General features: G+C 31.8%; 1 protein-coding gene across 10 annotated transcripts in view; it reads right to left on the reverse strand.

Moving 5' to 3' along the window:
- Positions 1 to 4,125, reverse strand: part of atp11b (ATPase phospholipid transporting 11B) — a 110,384-nt gene extending 106,259 nt beyond the window's left edge. For 3 of the 10 annotated variants that reach the window (XM_087302208.1, XM_087302198.1, XM_087302203.1), the window contains exons 1-2: positions 4,035 to 4,125; positions 1,313 to 1,353 (exon numbers count right to left, since the gene is read on the reverse strand). The gene's annotated coding sequence lies outside the window, so the exon portion shown is untranslated. Of the gene's footprint in view, positions 1 to 1,288; positions 1,382 to 4,034 lie in introns of those variants that run through there. The other 7 variants (XM_087302207.1, XM_087302197.1, XM_087302209.1 and 4 more) reach the window with 5 other exon arrangements.
- Between the last annotated feature and the right edge of the window lie 3,621 nt (positions 4,126 to 7,746).

Raw genomic sequence — 7,746 nt, forward strand, 5'->3', positions numbered from 1 at the left:
ATTAATTGGGTATAGGCTAAATTGTCTGTACTGTATGAGTGTATGGATGTTTCCCAGAGATGGATTGCAGCTTATATTAATCTTAATATTTATGTGGGACACTTAAATGAAGCAGTAAAGCCAGCCTGTTTGTCGGTTGCACCTCTGCCACCTCTGTCGGTTCCTTTTGTGGAGTTTAATTATAATTTACCCTATATTTAAACACAACTAAAGTGAAAGGGTGTTTTTTCTGGTGGGTTAAAGATAGCTAGCTAAAATATACAATTTCATTTGACAATGTTTAACAAGGCATCTACTCAATATGTTGAATTTTTTTTGATAAATAAAGTTTGATTATTCTGCATGTTCATTTCAGAGTTCAACTGTGTGTCAGAGCAGAGCTCATTAATATTCATGACCATTCCAATTATGGTCAATTAAAGTGCTTCTGATTCTGTATTTTATAGGGTAATAAGGTAATAAATAAGCATACAAAACCTTTTTTTTTTTTACTTACCTGCACCGTATATAAAGTGTAGTTCAAAACACCATAAAATTCTTTCTAGAACTCATTTCTTAATATTTTTTCTGAATGTTGTTAAGAAATATGTAAATATTTAATATTTAAATATGTATTTCAATTATTAAACAGTTAATATAATTATGTTTTGGCTAAGAATTTAGCTATTTTTAAGTATTTTTCAAGAGTTCACCTGTCCAACTGCTACTACTCCTATTAGGCTACAATTCGCAAATGCTCGCCACACAGACTTGTTCTTGACCATGTCTATCCCTTTATGACCACCGTGTACTCATCTTCTGATGGCTATATATATATGTATGTGTGTAGCCCAGGTTACTAGTGGGTAGTGGGCAATAGAGCAAATAGAAATTTTATTTGTCCATTGTTTTCATTAGAGTGTTCATTCTTTGCTATTTTTAAAGCGTTATTGAAAGAAGTTAATTGGTTTAAGAAGGGAAATTTTGATTATATGTTGAATGATAAAATAATAATAGTAATATTATACTATTAACTAACACTCACAAATCTTTAATATAGTATTGTTATTAGTATATTAGTATTATAGTATTGTTTATAATAGTAACCAAAATATAATATTAGCTCTTAACAATAGAAAAACAGAAGAAAATAACATATTAACTTACCTTATTAATACAGCCATAAAACCCTGTGAAGAAAGAGAAGTGTTATTAGAAAAAGTGTAAATAAGATTGAGGTCATTAGATAAGTGTGAAATTTTTATTTTATTTTATTTTATATAATATTTCTGTGGAATTTTTACAATACAATCTTTTATTATTCTTACCTTACCTCTGTGTCCGAGTCCTTTACTGTTGTCGTATCATCTCTCTCTTTGGAGGAATTTAGACTTCTGAGCATCTGGTCCATTGATTAACAGATTACAATACATTTGTGTATTTAGGTTTATATATATATATATATATATATATATATATATATATATATATATATATATATATATATATATATATATATATATATATATATATACTATTGAAGTCAGAATTATTAGACCCCCTGTTTATTTATTTTTTCCTCAATTTCTGTTTAACGGAGAGCAGATTTGTTCAACACATTTTTAATCATAATAGTTTTAATAACTCATCTCTAATAACTGATTTATTTCCTCTTTGTCATGATGACAGTAAATAATATTAGACTAGATATTCTTCAAGACACTTCTATACAGCTTAAAGTGACATTTAAAGGATTAACTAGGTTAATTAGGTTAACTAGGCAGGTTAGGGTAATTAGGCAAGTTATTGTATAAGGATGGTTTGCTTGATGGTTAAAAAGTTAGCTTAAAGGGGCTAATGATTGTTTTCCTTAAAATATTTTTTTTAAAATTAAAAACTGCTTTTATTCTAGCCGAAATAAAACAAATAAGACTTTCTGCAGAAGAAAAAAAATTATTAGACATACTGTGAAAATTTTCTTGCTCTGTTAAACATAATTTGGGAAAAATTAAAAAAATAAGGAAAAATTTAAAGGGGGACTAATAATTCTGACTTCAACTGTATATATATAATTAATATTAAAGTCTATTTTATGTTTTCATAAATGCTTGTAAGCACACTTAGCAGCTTTAACCATTTAATCAGACATTATTACTTCTATTAAAATCCACATACACACTCTGTACATGTCCACAGTGTTGTTTAGACATTTTACAGCTGTATATTTGCCTTGACACTCATTCACAGGCTTGTTAATGCTCTAAAAGTTGAAGATGTGAAAAACAGTGTTTTCCTCTCGTTCAGCTCAATGCTTTACACTTACTGTAGTCTTTGACCATGTTCTCTAATAAACAATACAGTAACATTCTTAGACTACATTCAGGAGGACAGCAGTTACTTGTCTATTTGTCTGTCCATGTTCACAAGATCTCTTCCATATAGCATTGTTAAATAGATTTATATATATATATATATATGACTTTTATTTGAATACGTTAAAGTTTGAAGTATATGTAAATAGTAACCTGAGCTTTAAGAAAGAAACAATTTCTTATAATTTTTTTTATTTTAACATAATTTTTGCAACAAAAAAGACAAAATTAGTTAAAATTTATATATATATATATTTTTTTTTTCCTCCATGGTAATTAAAGTTAGCTAAAACTATACATACCTTTTTCATTTTAACTTAAACATACTATACTCACAAGACACACAATAAATTATTTTAAAGAGTATTTAAAAACGAACTAAACTCAACGTATAACTGCAAAAATATATGCAGTAATAAATGCAAAACTAAAAACGAATTCCAAAATGAAATATATACGTAAATTCCCTGAAGGCACCAGCACAGTGGCGCAGTGGGCACAATCGCCTCACAGCAAGAAGGTCGCTGGTTCGAGCCCCGACAGGATCAGTTGGCATGTCTGTGTGGAGTTTGCATGTTCTCCCTGTGTTGGTGTGGGTTTCCTCCAGGTGCTTTGATTTCCCCCACAGTCCAAACATGTGGTACAGGTGAATTGGGTAAGCTAAGTTGTCTGTTGTGTGTGAATGAGTGTGTATGGATATTTTCCAGTGATGGGTTGCAGCAGGAAGGGCATCCGCTGTGTAAAACATATGCTGGATAAGTTGGCGGGGTTCAGTCCTCTGTGGCGACCCCAGATTAATAAAGGAACTAAGCCGAAAAGGAAATCAATTAATGAATTCAACTGATTCATAACTAAATCAAATAAACATATGACTTTTAAGTATTTAAAAAAATGCTGGGTTGTTGGGTCAAATGTGCACAAACCCAAGAGTTGAATACAAAAAAATAATCAAAAAAATTAACCAATTTGATTTTTCCATATTTGACCCAATTGGTTTACAACAACCCAGCATGTCTTTATTTTAAATTAAAACTTAGAACTTTAGAACTAGTATCTAATCAAACATATCTATCAAACTATTACTACTAATATATTTACATAAAAGCCCATTTTAACGATCATTATAGCCTAGAGTGTTCTAAATGCTGAAATAACCCAGTTTCTGAAGAGCTGATATTTTTGAGACGATCATGCCAGAGTTCCTCCAGATGAGGGCACTGTGTCTCCATCAGAGTCTCCACAGTCACTCAATACAGCCGGAGGTAGACACCAGTAAACAAGTGCAATATCATTTACACATCCAGAAAAAAACTAAACATAAAACACTCGTACAAATGAGGTTAAGCTCATCTGGCCTGAGAGCAAAACAAAATGGCGCGGAGTTTTAAACTATTTTAGCCCACTGACGACCGGGAGGGTAAACTTTTTTTTCGGTAGGCTAATGCTAGTTTGTGTAATGCTTCAGTGAATCAAATTGATATATTGATTTAAATTACATCTAAATTTTTAATGAAACGTATCTACGTTTTCTGTGTTTTGAGATTTGAAATAACTCTCATTAGTCATTTCAGACGTTACTGAAGGTCAAACTCTACAAACTATGTGTCTAATTTGACTTTACTTTTAGTTTATATGTAGATACAAACACGAATTTTACTAGAAAAGTGTCTTGTGAACACTTACTGTCGGTGCAGATCTGCCGGTTTCTTCAGACTGTTACATTTTGTTTATTCCTCACAGACAATTTGGCGCGATTATGAATTCACAATGGTATGAACCCTTATAGGGGTGGCCAAACATTTATTTATATTATCTATTGTTTTAACAATTAATACTATTATATCAGATACATGTCAGAGTAAAGTATTTGTCACTATTAAAGTGCTGTAATCTCCCCATACATCTTGTTTTGACGGATTATTTGTTTAGCATTTATTTGGGGGGTTCAAGCACCCCCACCTCGGTAAATCTTTAACTATGTAATTTGTTTAAATACTGTGAAGTGTTTACTTTATTAGAGAATTGAGAGTGTGTTTAATATAAATAAATGTTATTTTGGTAACACTTTAGTATATATATCGATTATTATATGTATCGATTATTATATGTATCGATTATATGTATCGATTATTAATTACTCACTTATTACCAAGATATTAACTGTTTATTAGCACTTAGTATGATCTAATTTTGATCTAATACCTAAACCTAACTACTACCTTAATAACTAATAATAATTAATATCTATTGAGCTAAAGTCTTAGTTAATGGTTAATAGTGTTAATAATTGTTCAATAAAATAAAGCATGATTATTATTTTTTTATAATAATCCTAGTTTTGCTTATTTATAATTCACTGTCAGCACTACTAACTGCTATAATTCGGTAATCAATGAATATTCATTCATTAAATACACAAATAAATACATTTGAAAAATATTTATTTCAATTTATTAATTTTCTGTGTATTTTTATTTATTATATTTTTTAGTCTTAAGATATATTTCTATGATATATTTTATTATATTTATTTAATTTACAGGCTTCAAAGCTGCTTTTATATTAAAAAAATAACAGTGTACATTCAATATTTCCTTTTACTGTATGTTGTTTTTCATAAAGTCATCTATATGTCAAAGGGGTATAAGCATATTATATCATAACACATTAATCATAAATGTGACCCTGTTAATAAGTGTAATTTTTTTTTTGGAAATTAAAATTTGAATAAAAAAGTTGTAGAAAAATATTAAGCTGAGATAAAACAAATTGAAAACTAAATATTCGTATGAATAATATTGATAATATTTTAATAATACAAATAATAATATAAATAATATACAGATATATATATATAATTTTTTAACATAATAATATAATTATAATATTGAACCATGTGATTGATAAATCACATTTAAAGTTCACTTTTAAAAGCAAACAAAGTTATTAGCAATGCTTATTACTAATAATTTTTATTTAATTTTAATATATTTACAGAAAATGTACAAAATATTTTTAAGGAACATGATCTTTACTTACTAATCTAACGATTTTTAGCAGAAAAGAAAAGAAAACCAATAATTTTGAATCATAAAATTTATTTTTGTCTATATTTAGTGTTGTGCTCAAGGATAAGTGATCTGATTTTATTTACTTTAATCCCAAAATGGATAAGTTTGTGTTTCAAAAATCAATAATATTTTACTTAAAACAATATGAATAATAAAAATCTCCCTTTCCTCATGCTTCATAGAGTTGTTTGATGCCTGTACAGCTTTTTTTCTCTCTGTCTTCAGAATTTACCACAAATAATGGGCAAAAAAAAGCTCAATCTTTCCCTCAGATCAGGCCGACGGGCAGACATGACATAAATGGATAAGTAGCCATCATTACATGAAAGATTGTTTGTTCAGCTAAATTGATCCCTCTGTTTTCTAGGGCTTGTTTGCTGGCGCACAATGTGAGAAAACGCCTGGCCTGCTCTCCATTTATCTGGACGCTAGTTTCGCACAGGCATTCAGACGCAGCTCCTGAAAGCTCATGTGTGTTCACATAACCCCTGGCATACATGGCTTTGGGTTGGGCACAGATCACAGGTAACACACAGGTGCACAGGGACAATTGACTGCGGATTGATGTAGCCTAAAGAGGAGCTGTGGTTTGGTGCCTGCGTGACTGCGGCGGGAAACCCGGAGAATTAAGGAGGAACGGGGCGGCAGCTGTGTGTGGAAATTCTGCTCTGTTTGTTTGCTTTTGGACGGTGAGAGTATAGTGCTGTGCACTAATGACGCTAATCCCTCCTGAGTGCTAGCGGAAATACTGATAGTTTCAACAGAAAGGTCGAATAGAGAGATTCCCCCTCTTTGCAGTTCTTACACTTGATGTCAACAAATGCTAACTGATTTGATGTCCAAACCTTGACGTCTATTTGACATCCACACATTTACTAAGACAGCAACACGTTTTATAAGTTTTATTTACAAATTTACACTGGGTTTTGTGTCATGTGAACTATCTTGAGGTCAAAACAACATCAAATTGATGTCTAACAATGGCGTCAAAAACACATCTAAACTTTTTGACTTCTAATCAAATCTTGTGATTTTTTTGTTTGTTTTTTGGACGGTGAGAGTATAGTGCTGCACTCTAACCATGCTAATCCTTCCTAGCGCTAGCAAAAATACTGATAGTTTCAGTAGAAATGTTGAATAAAGAGCATCTTGATGTCAGAAATGCTAATCAATTAAATGTCAAAACCTTGAAGTTTACTTGACATCCACACATTGATGGCCTTTTGACTAGCACAGTCATGACACCTGAAAGATTCAATTGCACATGATACATTTACGCTGGATGTTGTGTCATTACAATGCTTGTAAACTACCTTGATGTTAAAAAACATCAAATTGACATCTAACATTGCCGTCAAAACGAAAACTTTTTGATTTGTTTTTTGACGGCACTGTTAGATGTTAATTGGATGCCGTTTTCATGTCAGAGTAGTCAATTGACATCACATTTATTTGCATTTGTGATGTGTTTGTTTGCTTTGGATGGAGAGAGTAATAGTGCTGTGCACTAATGACGCTAATCCCTCCTGAGTGCTAGCGGAAATACTGATAGTTTCAACAGAAAGGTCGAATAGAGAGATCCCCTGTCCTCTCAGTTCTTACATTTGATGTCAAAAAATGAAAAAATGCTAACAGATTTGATGTCTAAACCTTGAAGTCTATTTGACATCCACACATTTACTCAGACGGCAACAACACAAAAAGTATTATAATATAGCCTATAAGTGTTGTTTATCTGAAATTTACACCGGGGTTTGTATCGTCAACTACCTTGAGGTCAAAACAACATCAAATTGATGTCTAACATTGCTGCGTCAAAAACACATCTTTAACTTTTTTTTTTTTGGATGGTGGGAGTATAGTGCTGTGCTCTAATGCCGCTAATCTCTTGTGAGCGCTAGCGGAAATGCTAATAGTTCCAACAGAAAGGTTGAATTAGAACTAAACTTTTTGATTTGTTTTTTGACGCCACTGTTAGATGTTAGTTTGATGGCATTTTCATTTATCTGTTTAGTAAAGCATACACTCAATGCATCACCTAGCGGGTTTCACACAGGCTTCTGCATCTTGTTTATATACACTATGAACAGCAGCTACGCAAATTATTCTCTTTATTCTCTATTTTCACCTGGGGATACTCATCCCGAGGTCCTCAGATTATGCAGAGTCACTGATTGGATCCAAGACCAGCGACGAGATGATCCCAAGTATTCCATATCCGGGACCAGGCCATATCCTGAGCTGCTGCTGCGCTGATTGGTCGTGGGGAGTGGAGAACATGTGTCTGATTCCAGCGACGCTCCAGGGACAGACGAGTCTTCGCT

This window comes from Danio rerio, chromosome 22 (assembly GCF_052040795.2).
Source record: "Danio rerio strain M-AB ecotype USA chromosome 22, GRCz13ab, whole genome shotgun sequence".
NCBI lineage: Eukaryota > Metazoa > Chordata > Actinopteri > Cypriniformes > Danionidae > Danio > Danio rerio.